Source organism: Macaca mulatta, chromosome 14, assembly GCF_049350105.2.
Source record: "Macaca mulatta isolate MMU2019108-1 chromosome 14, T2T-MMU8v2.0, whole genome shotgun sequence".
Taxonomy (NCBI): Eukaryota; Metazoa; Chordata; class Mammalia; order Primates; family Cercopithecidae; genus Macaca; species Macaca mulatta.
This window is the reverse complement of record NC_133419.1, coordinates 29,524,376-29,547,602: the sequence shown is the minus strand read 5'-3', so window position 1 is coordinate 29,547,602 and position 23,227 is coordinate 29,524,376. Positions and strand designations below refer to the sequence as shown.

Sequence of the window (23,227 nt, the reverse complement as noted above, 5' to 3'; positions counted from 1 at the left end):
CCATCTGTCACATAGAATCAAGGGTTGTTAAGGCTGGGAAGTATCAGAATAGTCATCCAGGCCACTGCTATTCAAACTGTATTTTTAGCAGAAGCACCCTTTTTTCAAGTGGACTTTAAGCAGAACCTCAATGTGTGAAAAACAATTTTTTTCTGGTTAAAGTTGGGGCAGTATTCATTGAACCTTCTCTCTTCATCACAATATACCCTGAGGAGCTTCTGCAGAGACCTAGGGTTCCTCAGAACTCAGTTTGAAAATCACTATCAAGTCCCTCATTAAAAGAAGCTAAATGAATTGTCAAAGGTTACCTTACTGGAATCAGGATTTGACCCTTCTTTGTTTTGTTTGTTTGTGTGTTTGCTTTTTACAAACCAACAAAAACAGTTTCCTCTCTTTTTTTGTTTTCCCTCCCCATATCCTGAGCCTCTTTCTTAGCACCAAATGTTGTCCCACATCTGCATCTCTTGGTGTGTTCTTCCCTTGGAAATTATAGTTTTTAACATCTGCTCTGGAACAACAAGATCTTGTCTGTCTCCTTGTCTGCTATGGCTAAAGCCACAGGCACCCAACTTTAAAAGACATAGGCACCTTGCTTTAAACCTACAGGGTTTCAGGGAACCACTTCAGACTCCATCTTTCAACCATTCTCAGGAACAGGCTCTTCTGTGTTGTGGTACTTTTCCTTCCTTCCTCACTCTTCACTCCCTTCCTTTTGCTCATTTAACGTGTATTCGTGACCTACCGTGTGTCTGGCACTGTGCTACATCCTGAATATATCATGGTGACTAAAGCAGGCATAGTTCCTACTCTCGTAGATCCTAAGTGTAGTGGAAGAGGCGAACATGTAACTGGGCAATTATACCGTAGGGAATGTGTTCTGATAAGTTTAGGCTATTTTAGGAAGGGCTCCTAAGTTAGTCTTGGAGGATAAGGGGAGGCTTACCAGAAAAGGGTATATATAAACAGAGATCTGAAAGGTTGGAGCAGGGGTTGGTTGTTCTAGGTAAACAAATTGTGTGCCAGTTCCAGACAAGAGAGGAGTGGAAGAAAGACAACAGAGCCCAGATCATTTAGGGCCTTGTAGACCTTCTTAAGGCATTTGAGCACTATACTGAAGGCAATGGGAAGCTGTTAAAGAATTTTAAACAGGAATTAATGAACAGATTTGCATTTTAGAAGTGTCTCCTACCTACGGAATGGAAAATGAATTGGAGGTGGACCAAGATCCTGGGAGACTTCCAGGCACAGTGACGCACATCTATAATTCCAGCTACTCAGAAGGCTGAGGTGGGAAGATTGCTTGAACCCAAGAGTTCAAGAGCAGCCTGGGCAACATTATGAGACTCTGTCTCTAAAAATACGTAAATAAAAAATAAATGTTAAAAATTGAGGCCGGGCACAGTGGCTCATGCCTGTAGTCCCAGGACTTTAGGAGGCGTGACAGGTGGATCACCTGAGGTCAGGAATTTGAGACCAGCCTGACCAACATGGTGAAACCCTATCTTTACCAAAAATACAAAAATTAGCCAGGCATGGTGGTGCACACCTGTAATCCCAGCTACTCGGGAGGCTAAGGCAGGAGAATTGCCTGAACCTGGGAGGCAGAGGTTGCAGTGAGCCAGGATCGTGCCATTGCATTCCAGCCTGGGCAACAAGAGCCAGACTCAAAAACCCAAAAAATTGAAAAATAAGAAAAGAGCCTGGGAGACTAGTTAGACTAGGTTATCAGTGATGGGAGCCTAAATCAATATCTTCTAGTTATTGGTTAGGATTTTATCATTTTGCACAGACCTTTGGTTTAGATGCACTTTAACCTATCTCCTTGGCCCTCTACCTTTTCTCTCAAGATTAGCTCTAACTCCTTAAAATCCAGTCCAGTCAGAGCCCTAGACTTACTTTCCCAGAAAAAGAGTTCAAACAAGACCATGATAAAGAAAATACCTTGGCAGAGGTAATGTGCAGGCTCCACAGGATAGCAGTGGCATTTGTGTCTTGGGAGAGCTGGATTAGGATGAACACACTCATCTTTATAGTCACATGCCAGAGGCACATTGATTAGAAGAATACAGGGACCGTATGAAGATATTAACTCCCTTTAAATATACTGTTCAGTGTGAGATTCTGGCTTTAGAGTTTAATTGCGGATACCTTTGTATCATTTTGACAAGATAATGGAAAGGCATAGAGTTTCTTTACTTGCAACCAAGATATCAGGCCATCTCCTTCGAGCCAGGCTGCTATGGAGGTCTCAGCAAGGAGTTCACTGGACTAGGACTTGACAGACACTTTTTGGTATAATAAGTACTTGAAGTACATGTTCTGATTTGTCAGAAAGAAGAAGGAGTCGTCAAATTTTCTTTTTTAACCTTTAAATTTCTATTTGTTGGTGCAATTCACTTTATTTGTATTGAGCTACCATTTGGCTCAATTTATTCTGATTAACCCTTCAGGGCAAATTGCCTTTGATCTGAATTTTTCTCATTTATGATATATACTTTATCATTTCAACAAGCCAAATATAGTTTTGTTCCAAAGCCTTCTATATTGCTGACAGTACTAAATGAGAATTTGATGTATAAGGAAGGCAGAAAGGAAGTGTGGGAGTCCCTACACAAGGGATGGATGAGAAATGAAGCCGGAGACACTGAGTTCCAGTTCTGCTTGGATCATTATGCCTGTGTCTCCTTTGCTAGTGTTCTTTTCACACAGCCACTTCTCCACTGTCTACATGAAGTCCAGAGAGAATTAGATTCTAACTAGTCTCCATGGTGGAAGGAAAAAAGAAATTCCTGTCCTATGGAAACATATTTGTCTATAATGGATCTTCCTCCCTTTCTACTAGCTGGAGTGTCTTGCCTTTTTTCCTTTTTCTGTTTTGATTTCCCAAGCTGTTTGATATGAGGGGACCAAATGTTGTGCTTTTAGTCATGTCTGTTCCTTGCCCTGAATTTCATTGTGCAGTTATTCTGCTAATTTACCACAATCATAATCGTAGCTACATTTATTGACAGTTCATTATGTCCAAAGTGCTTTATATATATTTTAATTCAATCTGCATGCAAACCTCATGATGTAGTTATTAGCCCACTTGTCAAATGAAGAAATTAATGCTTTGAGAGATTAATTTGCCTTAGATCACATGGCTAGTAAGTGGCAGAACTATGACTTGAATCTAGTCTGGCTTCAGAGCTTAACCACCAGGTGCTCTCAGCCACCATTTGGACTGTCTTCAAAATGGCAGCATGCTTCTCTCTGTGACCCTATACAAAAGCCAAGAGGATTCACACACAGTCCTCAGAATATCACTTTGGTCTCGTTCCTCTAACCTGGGAGTTCTTCCGTTGCTTTGACATTGAATTGCTGTGGCCCCTGTTTTCTGCAGGTTGCTTCCCCTTCTCAGCCTCTGTCATTATAAAGGTAATGTCTTTGTCTCATTCTCACACAGTATCCTCTGAGGGTTAGAAAAAGGGGTGCTCCCTGGGGAGCAGCAAACTAAGCCTGCCTTTGACTCCACAGAATAGCTGCCTGTTGCCTCTCAAACTGGTATGTTACTCCTCAGATCCATGATACGCAGTCATATAGCTGTCAAGAATTCTTGGAGGACATGGAGAAACAAAAGTCTTAATATATAGAACATGTGTATTAACTGTTGTGGAGTCATCGTTTAAAAGAGTGTCTTTGACTTTGGGAGACTGAAGTGGGCGGATCACGAGGTCAGGAGATCGAGACCATCCTGGCCAACATGGTAAAACCCTGTCTCTATGAAAAATACAAAAATTAGCTGGGCGTGGTGGCGTGTGCCTGTAATCCCAGCTACTTGGGAGGCTGAGGCAGGAGACTCACTTGAGCCAGGGAGTCAGAGGTTGCAGTGAGCCGAGATCGTGCCACTGCAATCCAGCCTGGCGACAGAGCGAAACTCCGTCTGAAAAAAAAAAAAAAAAAAAAAGAGTGCCTTTAAAGACCAGAGTGATTTTTTTTTTCCCTAAGCAGAAAAGCAATTTACACTTTTGGCAGCAATTTTCTGTCTTTGTGCTATTATGAGAGATTTTGTGTTCACTCCCTCACAGATTGACTCCTTCTCTACTCCTGCTGGAGCCTGCTGAGAAGTAATATATATCCTAGGAGAGGGGGTGGCAATGGGATCTGTTGGCGTAAAAGCTATTGTGTAGTGGGAGGAAGTCAGAGAGGGAAAAGACCCTTAAACTCTTGTGCTTAGAGGAGAAGGAGGAAGATCAGGATTAGATTTTGATTTGCTATTGAGGTTTTCTGTAATTTTTTTTAACCTAAGAGGAAAATGGCTTTTTAATAGTAACAGCCACACTTGGAACTTCTGTAGAATTTTTCATCTTCAAAGCTGGCTGTTATTCAGGCAAAAAGCCCCTGCTGAGATCAGTGTGAATCTGACCCATACTGATTCTGTGATCAAACAGGAAGCGTATTCTGAAGGAGTAGGAGCCGAAGGAGAGTCAGCAGACTTAGCTTCTATTTGTGTTTCTGTCTGTGACTGTGTGACCTTGGGCAAGTCATTTAACCTCCTTGTACTCTATTTTTAGTTTTCTGTAAATACTATCCTCACCCCTCTCCACTCTTCCTCCACCTAGTTTTGGGGCCATCCTTGGGAGAAGGAATACAAGTCTTTTATCAAATATGGAGTGGAAACAACCTGCATACAGATTCTATAATTTGGTGTAATTTTTTTTCTCAATTTTGTTTCTTAAAAATTATCTTGGGTCTGTATTCTAGGTACTCTTTTTGCCCCTCTAAATGAATAACCATATGTTCTTAGATATGGCATTTCTCTTTCTGTTTAGGTTGGAGAGATAAAAGAAGACTAAGTTAGTGATACGCTTACGTTTCTTTTGTCTTCTGATTGCAAATTTGTAGTTTGGTTGTTGCATTGTCTTCATTGCAGGAAGTCTGTCTGAAAGCTGAAGAAAATGGCTGTGATACTTGTGACATGGAATGGAACTATCAGGGCTGCTTATTATGCAGAGTGGGGCGCCAATATTTTAAGCTGGCCTTCAGCTTACAGAGTCTCTTAATTGTCACATTTGCCTGTTACGGAACCTGAGCTGACCTTATTTTTCCGTGTTGATAAGGATTGTTTATCCCTTACTTAAGTCAGGTGAAAGTTGAAGCCACACTATGCATTGTGCTGCCTGTCTATACCCAAAGCATACCTCCTTGCTAAAATAATTGATTCAGAAATTTGCCTGTAAGAGTCACAACTTTATTTTGTGCATGTTAGTATATTAACCAGAGATTCCATTCACAGCTGGAAGATTCAGCTGAAGTGCTTCTAGCTTATTGCATCTGCCTCCAACTGGAAATGTTGACTAGAAGCAGCCTATGTTTTTAACATACATCTACCTACTTCATAATGCTAAGAAAAAAGGTTCCAAGAGGAAGGGGCATTGATGTCATTTTGCATGCTATTGTTTAACTCTAATCAACTTGTTTGCCATCCAGTACAGTAGGTATGATGCTTGGCAGGCTAACCTTATTTATATATTTGGCCTCAGAACTTAATCAGGATAACATTTCCCACTAGGAGCTCTATTCGCTAACCTCTCAAACAAGAAAGATTGCAGAGGAATTATTTCTTTCAACAGACATCTTAGAGCGCCTAATGCCAGGACCTCTGCTAGGCCTCAGGGATATGAAGATGACTAAGACTTTGTTCCTGCATTTAAAGATCTCAAAATCTAGTTTGAAAGAGAGCTAAATAAACCATTTTAATTTTATTTATTTGTTTATTTATTTATTGAAACAGGGACTTGCTCTGTCGCCTAGGCTAGAGTGTAATAGTACAATCACAGCTCACTGCAGCCTCAACCTCCCTGGCTTAAGCGATCCTCCCAACTCAGCCTCCCACCCCCATCAGCGAGTAGCTGGGAGAATAGGTTCATGCCACCATGCCTGGCTAAATTTTTTATTTTTTGTAGAGATGAGGCCTCACTTTGTTCCCCAGGCTGGTTTTGAACTACTGGGGTCAAGTGATCCTCCTGCTTCAGCCTCCCAAAGTGCTGAGAATATAGGAATGAGCCACTACATCTAGCCAACAATTTAAATTTTATATTTAAGTGCAGTATAATAATTATTATGATAAATTATAAAGAAGCATTGAGTGCCAGCTATATGTGAGGAAGTATTTTAAACATTTACATATATTATCTACTTCTCACAACAGTCCTAATAAATGGTTAATATATTATTTTTATTTCTCATTTGAATGAAAAAACTGAGTCGCAGAGAAGTTATATACTCATGAGGTCACACAGCTAAAAAGTGGTAGAGCCAGCATTCAGACTCAAGTAGTCTGACTCCAGACTGCAAGCTCTTAACTACTGCAGTATAATGATTCTCTGAAAAAATGCTGGTTGTAGAGTAAGTTCCAACTAACTCAGGATAAAGAATCAGAAAATATAGTGTTTCTTCTGGACCTTGACAAATGGATAGGTCTAGGCTTCTTCAGATGGAAAAAACAGGAAAGCAGTCTAAGCAAAGAGGTAAGTATAAAGGCTCAAGGAGTGAAAACACATGTGCTGTGTGGGGAATGGTGAATAACTGCATGACTGGCCCGGGGCAGGAGACGAGACTAGAAGGTGGGTTGAGTCCAGCTTGTAAAGGGTGAGGGTGTACCATGTTGAGGCACCAAAAGTTGTTACTGTTTTCTGTTACACTTTATCTCTTGATTACAGCATTGCCCCCTTATAGAAGAAATGGACAGACTTCTGAATCTTGCAGGTTTCTTCCTCTAGTAACATCTTATGATTTGTTATGGGTAAATTGCTTTCTTTACATTTTTGTTTCCCCATAAAAATCTCACATCTTATTATACTTAAAGGACAAATATGTTTAGAAGCATTTAAAGTATTCCCCTTTTGGGCTTTGTTCTTTTAGATGGAAAACTAAGCAACCGAGGTAAAGTAGTTGTAGAAGGGAATTGTCTATTTGATTTGTGTCGGTTTTGATAGCTTCTGCCTTCCTCTAATTTATTCTTTCTTTTCTTTTCTTTCCAACAACACCACGTTTATTACATAAAAGACTGATATTCTGTTCCATCATTGTCATCATCACTAATGTTCGTGACCCACTAAAATGATTTCCCATCTCATCAGTGGGTTATAATCCATGGTTTGAAAAACACTGGAGCACATTTTATGCTAATCTGCCATGGATACAGGGTTACCACTGTCCATGATACCTTGGCGTGAACTAGAAAAAGGTGCCCCTTCCTCAAGATGTCTAATTCCATCTGCCAAAAAATTGTCATAATGTGCTGACTTTGTTACAGTAAAATACTGTCATATGCCAGATAATGGTTAAAAATAAGTAAAACTTGATGTCAACATTATGAATGGTGTCCCCAATAAATAATTACGTTGTAAGCACCCTATGCACAACTGTACCTATTTGCCCTGGTGGACACTAAACCAGATGACAAAACAGATTGGAGTTGTTTGTTCAATGGATTATCTCAGAGTACCTGTATATCAGGGATTTGTGACAGCTGTTTTGCCTTCTTAGGGCCTTCTGCTCATTTCCCAATTAGAATAGCCAGATAAAATACAGAACACCCATTTTAACTGGAATTTATATAAACAACAAAAAAATTAGTATAAGTATGTGCTACACAATATTTGGAAGACACTCATGCTAAAAAAAATTCATTATATATTTCAGAATTGCTAAAAGAGCATTATCTTAAATGTCCTTAACACAAAAAATAAGTATGTGAAGTCATGGATGTATTAACTAGCTTAACTAATGTAATTGTTCCACAATATTTACATATATCAAAAGATCAATTATATCCTATAAATATATACAATTATTATTTGTCAGTAACATTAAAAATTAAATATTTAAAAACATTCACTGTTATCTGAAATTTAAATTTAACTGGGCACCCTGTATTTTTTTTTTATTTATTTCTTCAATGTTTAAGTTCAGGGGTACGTGTGCAGGATGTGCAGGTTTGTTACATAGGTAAACATTTGCCATGCCGGTTTGCTGCACACATGGTCCTATCACTTAGATATTAAGCCCAGCATCCATTAGCTGTTCTTCCTGATGCTCTTCTTCCTCCCACCGCCAACCCTCTGACAGGCCCCAGTTTGTGGTGTTCCCCCCATGGGTCCATGTGTTCTCATCATTCAGCTAGCACTTATAAGTGAGAATGTGCAGTGTTTGGTTTTCTGTTCCTATGTTAGTTTCCTGAGGATAACAGCTTCCAACTCCTTCCATGCCCCTGAAAAGGACATGATCTCATTTCTTTCTGTGGCTACATACTATTCCATGGTGTATATGTACTACATTTTCTTTATCCAGTCTATCATTGATGGGCATTTGGGTTGATTCCATGTCTTTACTATTGTGAAGATGGCTGCAATGAATATATGCATGCATGTATCTTTAAAATAGAATGATTTATATTCCTTTGGGTATATACCCAATAATGGGATTGCTAGGTCAAATGGTATTTCTGGTTCTAGGTCTTTGAGGAATCACCACACTGTCTTCCACAGTGGTTGAAGTAATTTACACTCCCACCAACAGGTTTTTTTCTATACCTTGCCAGAATCTGTTATTCTGGCTGGCGTCAGATGGTATCTCATTGTAATTTTGATTTGCTTTTACTTTAATGATCAGTGATGTTGAGCTTTTTTATGTTTGTTGGCTGCATGTATGTCTTCTTTGGAAAAGTGCGTATTCATGCCCACTTTTGAATGGGGTTGTTTGTTTTTTTTCTTGTAAATTTGTTTAAGTTCCATGTAGACTCTAGATATTAGGCCTTTGTCAGATGGATAGATAGGAAAAATTTCCTCCCATCTTCCTCTAATTTAAAGTCAGGTTTGGAAAGCACAGCAAGTCCTCACTTAACATCGTTCATAGGTGCTTGGAAACAGCAGCTTTAAGTGAAATGATGCATAACAAAACCAATTTTACCATAGACTAGTTGATATAAATAAGAGTTAATAAAGATTTAAGAAAGATTAATAAAACAAGCAAGGTAATTATTTACCCCATTATTACAGTTCAGAGTCATGTGTGGCTGGAGCAGCTCAGGGCAGAAGGTGGAAACCTGCCCTGGCCAGGATGCCATTTCCTTGCAGGCTGCCCTCACACCCACATTCACTCAGACTATGACAATTTAGACACACCTGTTCACCTAAGGTGTACATCTTTGAGATGTGATTGGAAACCAGAGTACCTGGAGAAAACCCACGCAGACATGGGGAGAAAGTACAAACTCCACACACAGTGGCCCGGGCTGGGAATCTGCCCCCCTTCCCACTTCCCTTTTTCCCCTCATCAACATTATTAAAAAAAATGTTGAATGAAATGACTCTATTCAAGGACCTGCTGTAGTTTAGTTCCTTCTAAATTAATGGAGAAAAGCAGTATTAAAGCACCATCTTCCAAATAGATTTAAGGATTTAGAGGTTTTCCTTAAAAGGTAATCTAACAATTAAGTTGATGTGAAGGAATGCCACATTGGTCCCTGAGTTAGATCCAATGCTGAGGAATCTAGCTGCAGCCTAATTATCTTCTTCCTTATTTGTCTTCATAGCTATTTTGGACTAGCACTAAGCAGAGTGGAATTTAGGAAGTCACACAACTTCAGTCTGTGTTTTAAGAATAACTAAATTTGATGTCCTTGGTTATGCCTCCCTCACCTGTGGACAGCCACAGCAAAATTGTTGTTGGTGGTGTCTTTTTCATTTTAGGAGAAACCTGCTGGTCTTGAGTATCTTGTCACATTTTTTCCCAGTGAGAGGCAGGCAAGAGGTCAGTGATTCCATTTTCCCAACAGCTTCCAAGGGTCCTTCCTTTTTTTTTTTTTTTTGGAGCTCTGTGTCACCGAATTGTAGTCACCTCTTTATCCAGAAGCTGAAACAGCAGGTGTCTGTAACTCATGCTGGCAGCTCATGCTGGTTGAGTTTTTTGTTTGTTTATTTTCTTTCCAAGATGATGTGAAGTTCAGAGTCGATGAGTGCAGATTTTCTTAAAATTAGAACTGCAGGGAGGTGGCTTCAGAACTTTAAGAAAGGTAGCCAAAGGCTGCGTTAAAACTGGAGTACCCTAAATGGTGAGGTTTTACCATGAGGCAAATTCGTGTGCCTGTACTTGTTTGGACCCAGGACCTAAATATGAGTGGTTGCAGGTTCATAAAATACATACTTTCTTGTCTATAAGCAGGGGGTTCCGCGAAGAAAAACATTTTCTTATAAAAATGCCTCATTCCTTCTTAGCACCACTACCAGTTGTTCCCCGTAGGTTTGCAATGTGGTTTGTAAAATGGAAAAGCATTTTGTTTTCTTGGTGAGTACATGTCTTACCCTCTGGTTTCATCATTTCTATTTAGAAATTGAGCATGAGAAAAACAGTGCAAAGAGGGAGGAGCTGACAGAGTTGCAGCAAAAGCAGAGAAAGAGGCATTTCTTAGCTGCTAGATGCATCTTGGTCTGGATACTTTGGGACAGCTGCCATTTTCTCCCACCTGTACAGGTATTATTGTCTCTCATACAAGGACTAGTTAAAACTCACTAAGCTGCCAACTTTTCCCTAACTTTCAGGATTGTCCAGGGTTAATAGTTATCCAGCAATAATACCTGCCTATGTATCGAACATTAAGTAGGAGCTAGATCTACATATATAATTTCAAAGTTTTGAAACAACTCCATGAGGACAGGTATTCTAATCCCATTTTTGTTTGTGTATGTGAAGACATTGATGTTATAAGAAGTTAAGTGACTAAGCCGTGATCACACAGTTAGAAAGTGACTCAACCAGGATTAGAACCCAGATCTATCAGGATTAAAATTCTGTGCTTCTAACTATTATACTGTACTGCCTTTGTCAGAAGATGGAAGATTGAGATCTTCCAACCTCATGGTCAGGAAAAAGTAAAGCTGATGGATGGAATTATTTGCCTACAGGGATTTGGTAGTTTTATGAGAACATTTTTTCATTTTCTTTTTGAATGTCAACAAGCAGTTTGTCTGAGAAGAAAGTTGAGGTGGGGCTTGCCAGGAAAGTGCCTAAGGTGGAATGAACAGAAACTTCTCTCCCCAGACAGGTAAACACTAGTTTACTCACTGGCTTTTGTGAAGCCAGCAACTGCCATTGCCTCTTCTGAAAGAGCCACTGTTCACCAAGTGGCAGGTGCAGGCCAACTGTTACCATGGCAACAGCAGGAGAGGCAAGCAGTTTAATTCCAGAACTGATAATTAACTGGGGGGTATGGTGTGGGGTGGGGAGAAAAATGGGGGGATAATTGCTGCAGAAGGGAAAACTTAGCAATTACCAGCAAGTTGCATAAATGAAAAGGCCAGGCACAGATGCTCCAGCCCAGCATGCTCCTAGCTTTCAGCACTCATTCCCTCAGGTTAGGAAGTTTTGATACACTAAAGTGAAGGGTTGAATCCCTAGCCAACCAAGTCTTTTTAAGGAATCACCTGAGGAAAGAAGATTGTCACGTAGGCTGTGAAAAGAAATACAGGGGGCCAGATGAATGACTACCCGAAATTATACCACTCACCCAGAAACAACCCAGAAATGCTATCTAAACTCTGCAGGAAGGATTCATACTTGGTGATAAAATAGGACCCATAAAGCATACTTGTGGGTGTCTACTTCTTTGGGTTGAATAGGGGAAACTGGCTTATTAGAAAATAAAAGGAGGACTCAAGGAAGTGATGAATTTGTTTAGGTACTTAATCATCATAGCTATTAGTCCATCAGCCCTTCAGAGACTGTGTTAATGAAAGTAGCCAGCACTCACATGAATGATTATCTATCTCATTTAATCCTCAAAACAATTTAGGAAGAAGATGCTATTAATATTCTCATAACAGACTCAGAGATGTTCAGTACCTTGACCAAGGTCATAGAGCTAATAAGTTGATGTACTGAATCTTATCCTATTGGGTTGTATTTTAAAAATAGAACCTATACTTTTCTATAGAGAAATCATGGTCCCAGTCTACAAAATCAGACTTCAGCATATATAAAAAATTTATAATAAAAAGGAAAATATTTTTTCTAGCAAAATAAGGTTAACTGCAAAATAAAATATCCTGAATGAGCAATATTGGAGAATATCCTTTTCTTTTGAGATCTATCAGGCTCATAGCTCAAGATTAGCCCTATGTCCCAAGCCCTGATCAGGTGAATAATGCGAGTCATGATTTTTTCCTAACTTGGTTCTGTGGCTCAGCTGGGTTAAAGCTCAGAAGAAGAGGAGACTTGTTGACATTAAACAATGCAGAGACTGTCCAAAGCTCATCTAAATGATCTGTTAGAACCAAACTTCCATGATGTATGTATTTTTCATGGGAAAAATACCATAATGTACAGCAAGACTTCCGTGTATTCCTTGGTGTGTGTATGCGTATGTTAGAGAGAGAGAGAGAGAAAGAGAGAGACAAAAACAGATATTTTACTTTGAAACAGTGAGTCTCAGTTGGAGGAGAAACATGGCATTCATTCAGCAGAGTTTAGAGCACCTGCTTCATTCTAGCGTTGTCTTTCGTGCTAGGGATATAACTGTAGAGAAAACATTCAGAGTCCCAGCCTTCAAAGAACTTATGCTATAGAATCTTAAGAAAAGGTAAAGGAAGGTAAGTGATGTGTAATTTAAAGACATATTTTTAAGGACTCATTAATCCTTTCAAAATCTATTAAAGAAAATAAAACTTAGTCTTTCTGGCTGGTAGGAAGGTACACAAAAGATAGAATAAGAATAAGAGAGCAGTAGAGGCTGGGTGCTACAGCTCACTCCTGTAATCCCAGCACTTTGAGAGGCCTAGGCGGGTGAATTGCTTGAGGCCAGGAATTCCAGACCAGCCTGACCAACATGGCAAAACTCCGTCTCTACTAAAAATACAAAAATTAGCCAGGCATGGTTGCACACACCTATAATCCCAGCTACTAAGGAGGCTGAGGCACCATAATTACTTGAACCGGGAGGTGAAGGTTGCAGTGAGCCGAGATCGTGCCAGTGCACTCCAGCCTGGGCAAGGAAGCAAAACTCTGTCTCAAAACAAACAAACAGAGCAGTAGAGGTTGATAATCACTATTTAAAACTGTGAGCTTACTCTTGATTTTCCAGAGGTTTGACAAACTAATAAGTTAATATTGCCTTTGCAAGGGAAAAAAATTAATATCAAAATTTGGGAGCTCAACTGACACAGTAATTATGCTGGAAAATGTAATTTTGCCTCCATAATAGAGATGGGATTATTTCAAGAAGATCTCATTAATGTGCTGTTCATCAACAAAAAGCAGTGTAACCTTTCTTTTATTAGATTAATGCAGGGTCATGATGCAAAAGGCTGTTGGAATAATTCTCACTCCTTTGTTCTCAAAGAAAATAAATTAAGTACCGTCTTAAAGTCTAGATACGGAAATTAAAATCATCGAAGACAGAAAAACAGTGTGACCACTCATTCCAAAATCTCCATGAGCCTTCTGTCATTTCTATACAATTCATTCCTTTATCCATTTATGAAACAAATTTGATCAAGTGTCTACTATGTGCTAGGTAGTGCTAGATGTTGGAGCTATAGTAGAAACCGAAACCAAATGCAGTCCTTGTTTTCATGGCGCTTACCACATGGTGAATGGTCTCTCCACATTTCAGGGGCATATATTTATTCTGTGTCTGCTCAACTCACATTAAAAGATCAGCAACCTACTAAAACATGCATGTCACTTGTAGCTGTAAATGGAAATCTCCCAATGCAGGGCTTTCTAGATATATTAGACTAAATACTATTTTAGTTGTTACTCTTCTAAACTAGGGTTCCATGGTCCAATAAGTTTGGCAAAGGCCACCCTCTTGGAGTTCCACAAGTATCATGATGTGATAAAGACTTTGAGCATCCTCGTGATAATGAAATATGTTTACTTTGTTTAACCTGACATTCCCAAACTTATTGACTGTAAGACTCTTTTAACCCCTATCACATAAATGTTCTTTAGAAGCTGTGTTCCTCAAGATATACTATGATGCATGCCGCTTTTTTCCCACTAGGTGTTGGGACTTGTTGCTAATGACTGACATGCAGAAAGAGGGTATAAAAAAATGTAGAGTCATTTCCTTTGTTGAAATCATCTCTTCACCATACTTTGGGACTTTGGGACTTCTAGAACATTTCTCTGCTATTATTCGTGTAATCTGTTTGTACGGCAGTTAAAAGTGTAGCTATCAGGGGTAGAGAAAATGAAGGGAATACATATTCCTGGGAAAAGGAGGCCCAGAGAGGGCTGCTCAGATTTTTTTAAAAATTGCCATTAAAAAAAAAAACAAAACAAAACTTGGATGTACATAATTCCATATAAAAAATGCCACCATAAATAAGTTTTGTGTTCTTTTCATCTTAATTGATTTTTTTTCCCAATTTTTAATAATAACAAAGCAGTGGTACCACTGTAAAACAAGCATCCAGCACATTGCCTAGCACAGAGTAGACACTCAAATCTTGGTTAAATGAATAAATGAATCAGGCAGTGACAAGGAACATTACTAAGTATAAAGCAATGCAGAACAATTACGTTTTTCCGGTTTTAACTCATTGCATAAAGTGGGCCAATCCTTTTATGTCTTGATAGTGCGTCTTACATCTAAAAGCTAATACATGTTTATCATATGTTGGGAAGAACCAAGAAAACATTTTGCAAACCCTTAAGTACTCCATCTAAGGAATAGTAATTTTTTTTCACCAATGATGATGGAATTGCTTTAACTTTCAATGTGTGGGAAATTTCTCTAATATGGCCAGGCGATGCCAAATGGATTATAAACTAGGATCACAGTATTCTGACTAAAGGCCAAGAGAAAAGGGCAGTGAGACCAGGATATCAGGCTTTCATTAGAACCTCGCTGTCTCAATTTTCTCATCAGTCATATAGGAGCAGTAGTACCTGCTCTGTATTAAGAATCAAGTAATGATAGTATATAAGAAATACAAATGAGAAGTGTAAATTGTGTCTTATACCCTTTAAAAGCATAAAGTGCTAAACAAGTGAAATAAGAGTGAAATAAAGGTAAGTCTTTTATAATGGTATCTGTTAAGACATAATTGTATTCACAACCTGAGGCTTAAATATGAGTCATTTAAACATTTACCGGAAATAACAAAGGCAACAAGAAAATTGACCTTGATTCAGCACCTTTACAATTTACAGGATGTACACAGACATCTCATTTCCATATTCTGTCAATCCTGAGAGGTGGTTTTGCTATTTCCATATTACATAGATGAGGATATTGAATGAGTATAAGTGACTTGTCCAAGTTTGCCCAGCTAAAACTAGAAGGGGCAGGAGTTAGAGTAAGGCCTTCCTGTCCTACATCCCATGGCTTTGCTCTCCTAGCTACTTGTGTTCAAAACATAACTCTCGTTTTCTCCTCTGTCCTCCAAATTCTCCTACCCTTTGCCTTCTTAGTAAATGGCATTAGTCTGTCTCAGGCCAGTAGCCGAAGAATTATCCCCAATATCTTTCTTTTTTCTTTGCATTCCACATCCAGTTAATCAGCAAATCCTGTCAGATTTATCCTAAGTATACATCAAATATAGAGACTTCTCACCACCTCTACCTCACCTTCATGGTGTATGCCACATACCTCCCTTTAAGAATCCTACTGCCTTCTTCCTTTTGGCCACTCTTACTCATTCTTCCTCCTGCCAGACCTCCCCACAACCCCCACTGCCATTCCATTCTTCACATAGAAGCTAGCATGAACTTTTAGGATACAAAGAAGATCATGTAATTCTCCCAGTCAGAACATTGCAATATTAATTATATTGTGTCTGGAATTTGTGTCAGAATAACCTGGGGGAAAGGAAGCCTATAAAGCCTCACAAAATGAGGCTCCCACCTACCTCTCTCCATGCCCATGCCCCATTGCTCACCTTAGCCACATTGCTTTCTTCCTCTTCCTCAGAGGTGAAGTTCCTTCCTACGGCAGGGCCTTTGTGCTCACGTTCCCCTCTGCAGGAATGCTTGTCCCAAGAGCTTCACATGGCTCTCTCTCTGGCTTCATCCAGGTGTCTGCTGAAATACTACTACTTTAGAATAACATTCTTGACTGTGCTTTGGTTTTCTGCATACACTTGCCACTGCATGAAAGTATTATATATTTAACTTATTTTCTTTCTTTTCTGCTAGAACATAAATGTAATAAGGGTAAAAATTTTGTCCATTTCACAACTGTATTCTCTAGAATATAACAGGCATTTATTTTTGAATATACAAATCGCTTTGCAAACCCTGTTTTCTAAGTGAAGAAAACCCTGGTTTGAAATAGGAAAGCCTTAGGTTCACTGGATTACATTCTCAGTCTGTCACTTTGTGCAGGTCATTTACCTTTGGCAGTTATTTGTGAGTCTGCTTTTGTTATTTACAAAATGGGCATAATAAGGTGATATGTTGGGGCAGGGAAGTTAAATTAGCAAATGTATATGAGTCTTTTGAAAACTGTAAGGTGTTGTAGACGTGGAAGAGAAAGCCTGTATTTGGGCCTCAGAGCCTAATCCCCCTCTAAGACGGCGCTTGTAGGGAATTTATACAGACCCATTTCTTCAGTGTTTCTCTGCAGCTCTGTACCCTTACAGCTTGGCAGAGATTCTACTCTGCCAGTGTTAGAATCCCAAGCCTAGGATCTTCATTCATTCTCAGACCCTGGCTTAAAGAATAACTTGTCTAAGCCATATCGTTTCCAAATGACTATGGGAAATAATGCCTATGGATCATAATTTTTGCTGGGAACCAATATTAAACCATCTAGGGGCAGTTCTCTTAGGCAGGACTACCTTAATGAAAGGCAAGTATTCTCTTGCTTCTTTTTAATCTTATTTTGTTTCCAGAACATGCAGATTATGCTTAAGTAAATGAGTAACACTGTTATTACTGAAACCAGATCTATCCTAATGCTGTTTGGAATGAGAATGTAGTTGCCAAATTGGATTTTTTTTTTTTTTCTTGAGATGGAGTCTTGCTCTATCACTTAGCAGGTTGCAGCACAGTGGCATGATCTCAGCTCACTGTAACCTCCACCTCCCAGTCTCAAGCGATTCCCCTGCCTCAGCCTCCCAAGTAACTGGGACTACGGGCATGTGCCAACATGCCTGGCTAATTTTTGTATTTTTAATAGAGACAGGGTTTCACCATGTTGTTCAGGCTGGTCTCGAACTCCTGACCTTGAACCCAGGAGGCCAAGGTTGCAGTGAGCTGAGATTGTACTACTGTACTCCAGCATGGGTGACCAAGCGAGACTGTCTCAAAATTTAAAAAGAAAAGAAAAAAAGAAATTTATTAAATACTTACTAAGTGACTAGTAAGTGCTAAGCATTTTACATGTGAGTATTACCATGGGCTTTGAGACTTTGTGTTAGAGATAATCTTTCTTTCTTTAGTAATCTTTACTAATCTTTTAGTGGTTGTATAAAAGAGAGGCATGCTAATATTACTGTAGTTGAAGGGAAATTATTGGCAAAATTTTCAGGTGAGTAAACGGAATCATCTCGAATTTCTTGCAGGATGCAGGGAACATTCTGGATGTAGTACAAAACAGATAGCCAGTGTCCATGCTGCGTGCTGCTCACTCTAGTGCCCGACTGTTACGGAGACTCACTGCCTGTCTCCTCTTTATCTGTACACCTCCTACCTTTCTTTCAAGGTCCCATTTAGTTGCCTCTTCTTCCATGAATCCATCTTTGATCCTTCAATCTTTACAGTTTATTTTTGTGTTTTTTCAATTTATTTTTTAGATTGACAGATAAAATTGTGTATTTATATAGTACAACATAGTGTTTTGAAGTACATATACATTGCTGAATGGTTAGATATAGCTAATTAACATGCATTATCTCACATTATTATCATTTTTTATAGTGAGAGCACTTAATATCCATTCTTAGCATTTTTCAAAAATACAGTATTTTATCATTATCTATAGTCACCATGGTGTAGTCACCATGCAGTCGATCTATTAAACTTACTCCTTCTACCTCGCTGTAATTTTATATCCTTTGACCCAACATCTCCCTAACCCCTCCCTCAACTGCCCTAGCCACTGGTAACTACCATTCTTCTCTCTACTTCTGTAAGATCAACTATTTTAGATTCCACATATTAGTAAGGTTGTACACTATTTGTCTTTCCATGCCCGGCTTATTTCACTTAATATAATGTCCTTCAGGTTCATCCATGTTGTTGCAAATGACAGGACTTCTCTTTTTTTGATGGCCAACTGGTATTTCATTGTGTATATGTACTACATTTTATTTATTCATTCATCCATTGATGGTCTCTTGATTCCACATCTTGGCTATTGTGAGTATAATTTATCTTTGGACTTACCACTTTCTTCTCTGTTTTATAATTATCTGTCTGCTATGTTATACCATCAGCCTTCGAGCTCCCGAATGGCAGTGTCTGTACCCAAATTTTCTTTATCTCTGTAACAAGTCTGTTGTAGCAGGTCTGTTGTATTATCTGCTCTCTCTATATATATATGCAATACTTTGCCATGTAATGGCATATATACTTTGCGATACTTTGGAAATGATTGGAAAATGATTGACTAGGACTCATGAACCCATGGCCATTCCTTAGATAATAATGATCACAGCCATAATAGCTAATACTGATTGAGGGCCTACTATGTGACAGACACTGTTAAAGAGTGTTACCTGTCATCATTCCATTTAATCCTTATAATAACCCGATAGGGGTAGAGTAGATACTATTATCATCCCCATTTTCCAAATGAGGAAAATTAAACATTCAAAGATAAAATAATTTGTCCAAGGTCACATAGCTAGTAAATGGTAGACTAGTAGTTGAACCAAAGCTTTCTGGCTGCAGAGTCAAATCACTATTGTAGACTTGCACTGAAATGAATAAAACTTCTCCTATGCATGTCTACTCTTAAAGATGGCTTTAAATCTAACTTCTCAAGGCTGTTATTTATTTTTGTTTAAAGCGACTTACCTTCCCTGTTTGCTCTCTGAGCCTTCTGAGAAAGGCAAGGATGCAGCAGGGAGAGCTTTGGAAGGAGTAAACTGTATTCTCAGGCATACAATGGCAGAAGAGCACCTGGAGAGATTTGGGCAGTGCCCTTTTCCCTTTCCTTGCGAGGTGACAGGCTAAGAGGGTGCTTTCATGGGCAGTGGCTGTCCTTTCAGCTTCAGGCTCGTGTACCTTGTACACGATGAGACTGGAGAACAGTGGACTGTCTGAGCCAGTGACCGTGCAGGCTGCTCTCTGGAAAAGCAGGGTGTGAATACAAATTTATTGTCCTGGGACATTCCCCAAAATAAGCAGACTTTTTGTGCTGACTCCTGGCTTTTCCAATTGAGGCCTATTTTCTCTTTCTTTTTTAAAAACAATCTTTCTAGATGACATTTCTTTTCCTTCCTGTCTTTGAGTGATAGGGCTCACATCTAGGAAGGAAATGATCTTTTACTTCAAAGGTTGTATCTCTGTCAGACTTAAAGTTGTTTAAAATTAAGTCTTTGCCTCTGGAGCTCTGAGTCAAGGTGAAGAGTGCTCACTCCAGAGTTCTGACTCCTTGAGGACTGGAAGTAAGAGTGAACTCTTGCCCTGAGCCAGCTACAGTCGGTCAGGAAATAAGTCTTTACTGAGCCTTGACTAGGTGCTTGGGCTTGTGATAGGATGAAATCCTTGACCTCAAGTTGCTTACAAACATGGGGAAATGGTGTAGAAGAGTCAAGATCATAATATGTGAAATAACCAGACAATAATAAGATCATACATAATTATATATAATACATATATCAAACTCAAGCAGTTGTAAGCGTTTTCCGAATCAGTGTGATGTACTGGTTAAACAATTTTGGCTTTGGGGTTAGAGGTTCTGGGTTTGAATTCCAGCTTTACCACCTACTAGCTATATAACCTTAGCCCTACTATTTAAACTCCTTAGACCTTAGTTTTCTCATCTGCAAAATGGAGATGAAAATAGTGTCTAAAGTCAGTTTGCTGTTAGGCTTAAAGAAGATGATCCATTCATTCAGTTAAAAAAAAATCTGAGTGCCTTCTTTGTGCAAGGCGCTGTTTTAAGTATGTGGAATATACAGATGACCCTGGAATCTCAGTGGCAATAACAACAAGTGGTTGTTTTTCTCACATACTACATGTCCACTGTGGATCAGCTTTAGCTGTGTTCCCTTCTCCTTTATTCTAAGACTGAAGTTAAAGGTGAGCCCCTATGTGGGACATGCTGGCAAAAGGAAAAGGGCAATAGCAAAACGATGCAATCCACCCTGGTAGAGCAGAAAATCACTGTTAGGGCAGAGTGAGAAGTGACTTCAGATGGGGAGAGAGAGAGTCCTGAAGGCCCACTAGGTTAGGACATTACTGCAGTGATTCAGATGAAAGATCTTGACATCCTAGACTTGGATAAGAACAGTAGCGAAGGAGAGAAAAGAATAGGTGGAGGGAACAAGGATACAGGGAAATGGAGAGGACTTAGTGAGTGTCTGTATTTGAGGAATAAGGGAGAAGGATGGAGCTAAACTAAGAGTACTAGTTTTCAAAATTAGCTGTGCTACTAAGTTTACTTAGTTGTGTGAACTCAAGTCATTGAACCTCTCTGGCCTTGAGTTTTGAACATTTATAAAATGAGAGTCCTGAGTTTGATGTGGCCCCTAAGGTTCCTTCCAGCTCTATTCCTCTGTGGCTCTAAAACTCCAAAGTCTTTGTTCTAGAAGACCACACACTACTGGGAGTGGTGCTGTTGGGAGGGAAAATTAATTTGGAGAGAAAGATGTTACAAAAACCTAGTTTTGCATTTGTCTGCTTCTATTGGGTTGTGTGCCTTTCCTTTTTGCCTTTACTCATAGCCTTCACTTTCTCCTTGGCTTGATTGTAAATCCAGAAAGGAGATATAATTTATTCTTCATCTCCAAGGTGGGATCCTTGGGAAGATACAGGGCCTGGAGGTCGTGGAACTAATGCAGCCTTGTGCACAATGCCTTTCCAGCGTCTTTGGTATCTTGGCATCTTTATATGCTTCCACTAGCATATTTTGCAGTATGATAACATCTTCACAAATGTCAGCCAGGAGGTCTGTTTGGAGAAAAACTTTTTGTTCCCCTATTCCCACATATCCACAGAATCAGAAACTTTGGCCAACTCTTTCTTCTCAAGGGCATGCTGCTTCCTCTCTTTTATCTCTTGGTTGCTCCTTCTCATGGGAAGAGGAGCAACTTGTCTCATTGGTTAGTCTGGCAATCATTTGGTCCCTCTTCTCTATTGTACAGAGTTAATGTGTTAACAACCCCTGCTTCAAAAAGACAACATGGTCTTATCCTTCTTTTCTTTTGCTTTCTTTGATCACCTAGTTCAGGCAGGGTGGGCCTTCCTTCTGCTCTCTGTTACATTAAGCAGATTAGGATGGAATTGCCTCTGATAAACCCAGACAGGTCTTTCTTTCAACTTCTCTAGCAGGTCACTTTTCCCCTGGGATTTAGATAATTTTAATTTAGTAGGAGAGGTGGCATGAAACACCTGCTATAGCCTCTGACACCAGTCCATGTAAGTCAGCACTGTACTTTATTAGTTGGGTCTCCATTAGCAAAAGTAGTACCTTGATCACAGTTTAGCTGCTTAGTTTCTGCTCTTCCTGTTTGAAATTGGAGAATCTAGTCAATAAGTGACACCATGACCTTTGGCAGAACCCATTCAGCATCACATCACAATTGTTAATGGTTTCCTATCCCTCTTTCCCAGCTTTGCCAGTAGGAGAGTACAATTATCAAAGAGGAAGGCTGTTTGCACCTTGCATCATAGGAAGTAGTTTACAAAGCTGAGTGGCCATCAACCAGTATCTGCTTGACCCATAAACTGTGCTTCCAGGAAGCAATCCAGCATTATATCCTGGCATTTTAACCATTTCAGATGGTCTTTTCAGTATGAAATTTATTATGCAGTATGAGCTCTCTGAAGATGAATGTTGTACTTAATATTTTTTTAAAACCTCCTTCTCATACCCATCCCTATTCCATATCCCATATAGTGTTTTGTAATAAAACTTTTCAGCTGGAAAGTACTTAATAAATTCTGACATGATATCGAAAGACTTTTTTTGTTGTTTTGTTTGTTTCTAAAATGAGAGGCCAACTCAATTGAAATGGTTAAGCCATTTGTGTGCATAGTTGCAATCCCAGTTGATTCATTACAGAAAAAAATTAAATCTTAATAATTATTTTCAGGACCTCTCTCATGAGACAGAGCTCATGGGCCTTGATTTATTCCACAAACATGCATACCAGATACTGTATGAGGCACAACAGAGAAAAAGAATAAGCCAGGGACCCTGCTTTCAAGGCATCATAGTCTAGTTGAGAAATGAAATTCCTGAACAAAGAATTATAATCTACCAGTATGAGAACCCACATAGAGAAATGTGTTAAGTGCCATGGGAGGCAGAGTAAAATATGACTGGTTCTTCCTAGGAATTAAGGAAGATTTCACAGATGTTGACTCATTCTGACTAGTGACTTGAAAAGAGCTGTACAACAGTAAATTGAGTGGTGACAGATAGAGAATGGACATCCTAATAGTAAGCTTAGACAGCCTAATAGTAAGCTCTATTAGTTACAAGGAAATTTTTGAACTGTAGTTAAGGGGAAAGTATGCATTCCCTCACTATTTAAGTCCTTTGCCAGCATCGCACTTTATTTTGTAAGGAGAGGGTTTTGCCAGCATTTATCTTTCTGGTTCTAGGCAAAGCTTGGGTATAAAAGAAATAAACTTGGCATATTCTGAGGCAGCCATAATTTGGGGCCTTTCAGTCTTGATGTTTCACTCATTCATTCATTTGTTTATTCATTCTCTCCTGCTCTTTCTGTGCAATATGATAGAACAAAATTTAGTTTCTTTTTAACCATCCCCTACTCTTTCAGTGCTTCTTTGGTATAACTATGTCTCCTGTTTCTTACTGTGTTTGTCGGAGACTAATTGTAAGAAACCAAAATCCATCCAAACTAGTTCAATCAACACGGGGGTTAGGAAAGGATATGGTACATTTCATAAGACCCAATGAAAGCAAGTATTTCTGTGCCTGGTGGAGACAGGAGTAGGAATTGCTTACAACCAGAGATTACTCTCACAGTCTTCTTTCTTCTCTTTGTCTCTTTCTCCTTTTTGTATCAGTCTCTACCTTCCAGAACAGCCTCCTCTTTTT

The 23,227-nt window shown here is 39.3% G+C and overlaps 1 protein-coding gene across 1 annotated transcript in view; it reads left to right on the top strand.

Moving 5' to 3' along the window:
• The window catches only part of TRIM44 (tripartite motif containing 44), a 133,444-nt gene that overhangs the window by 70,779 nt on the left and 39,438 nt on the right, over nt 1-23,227 (top strand).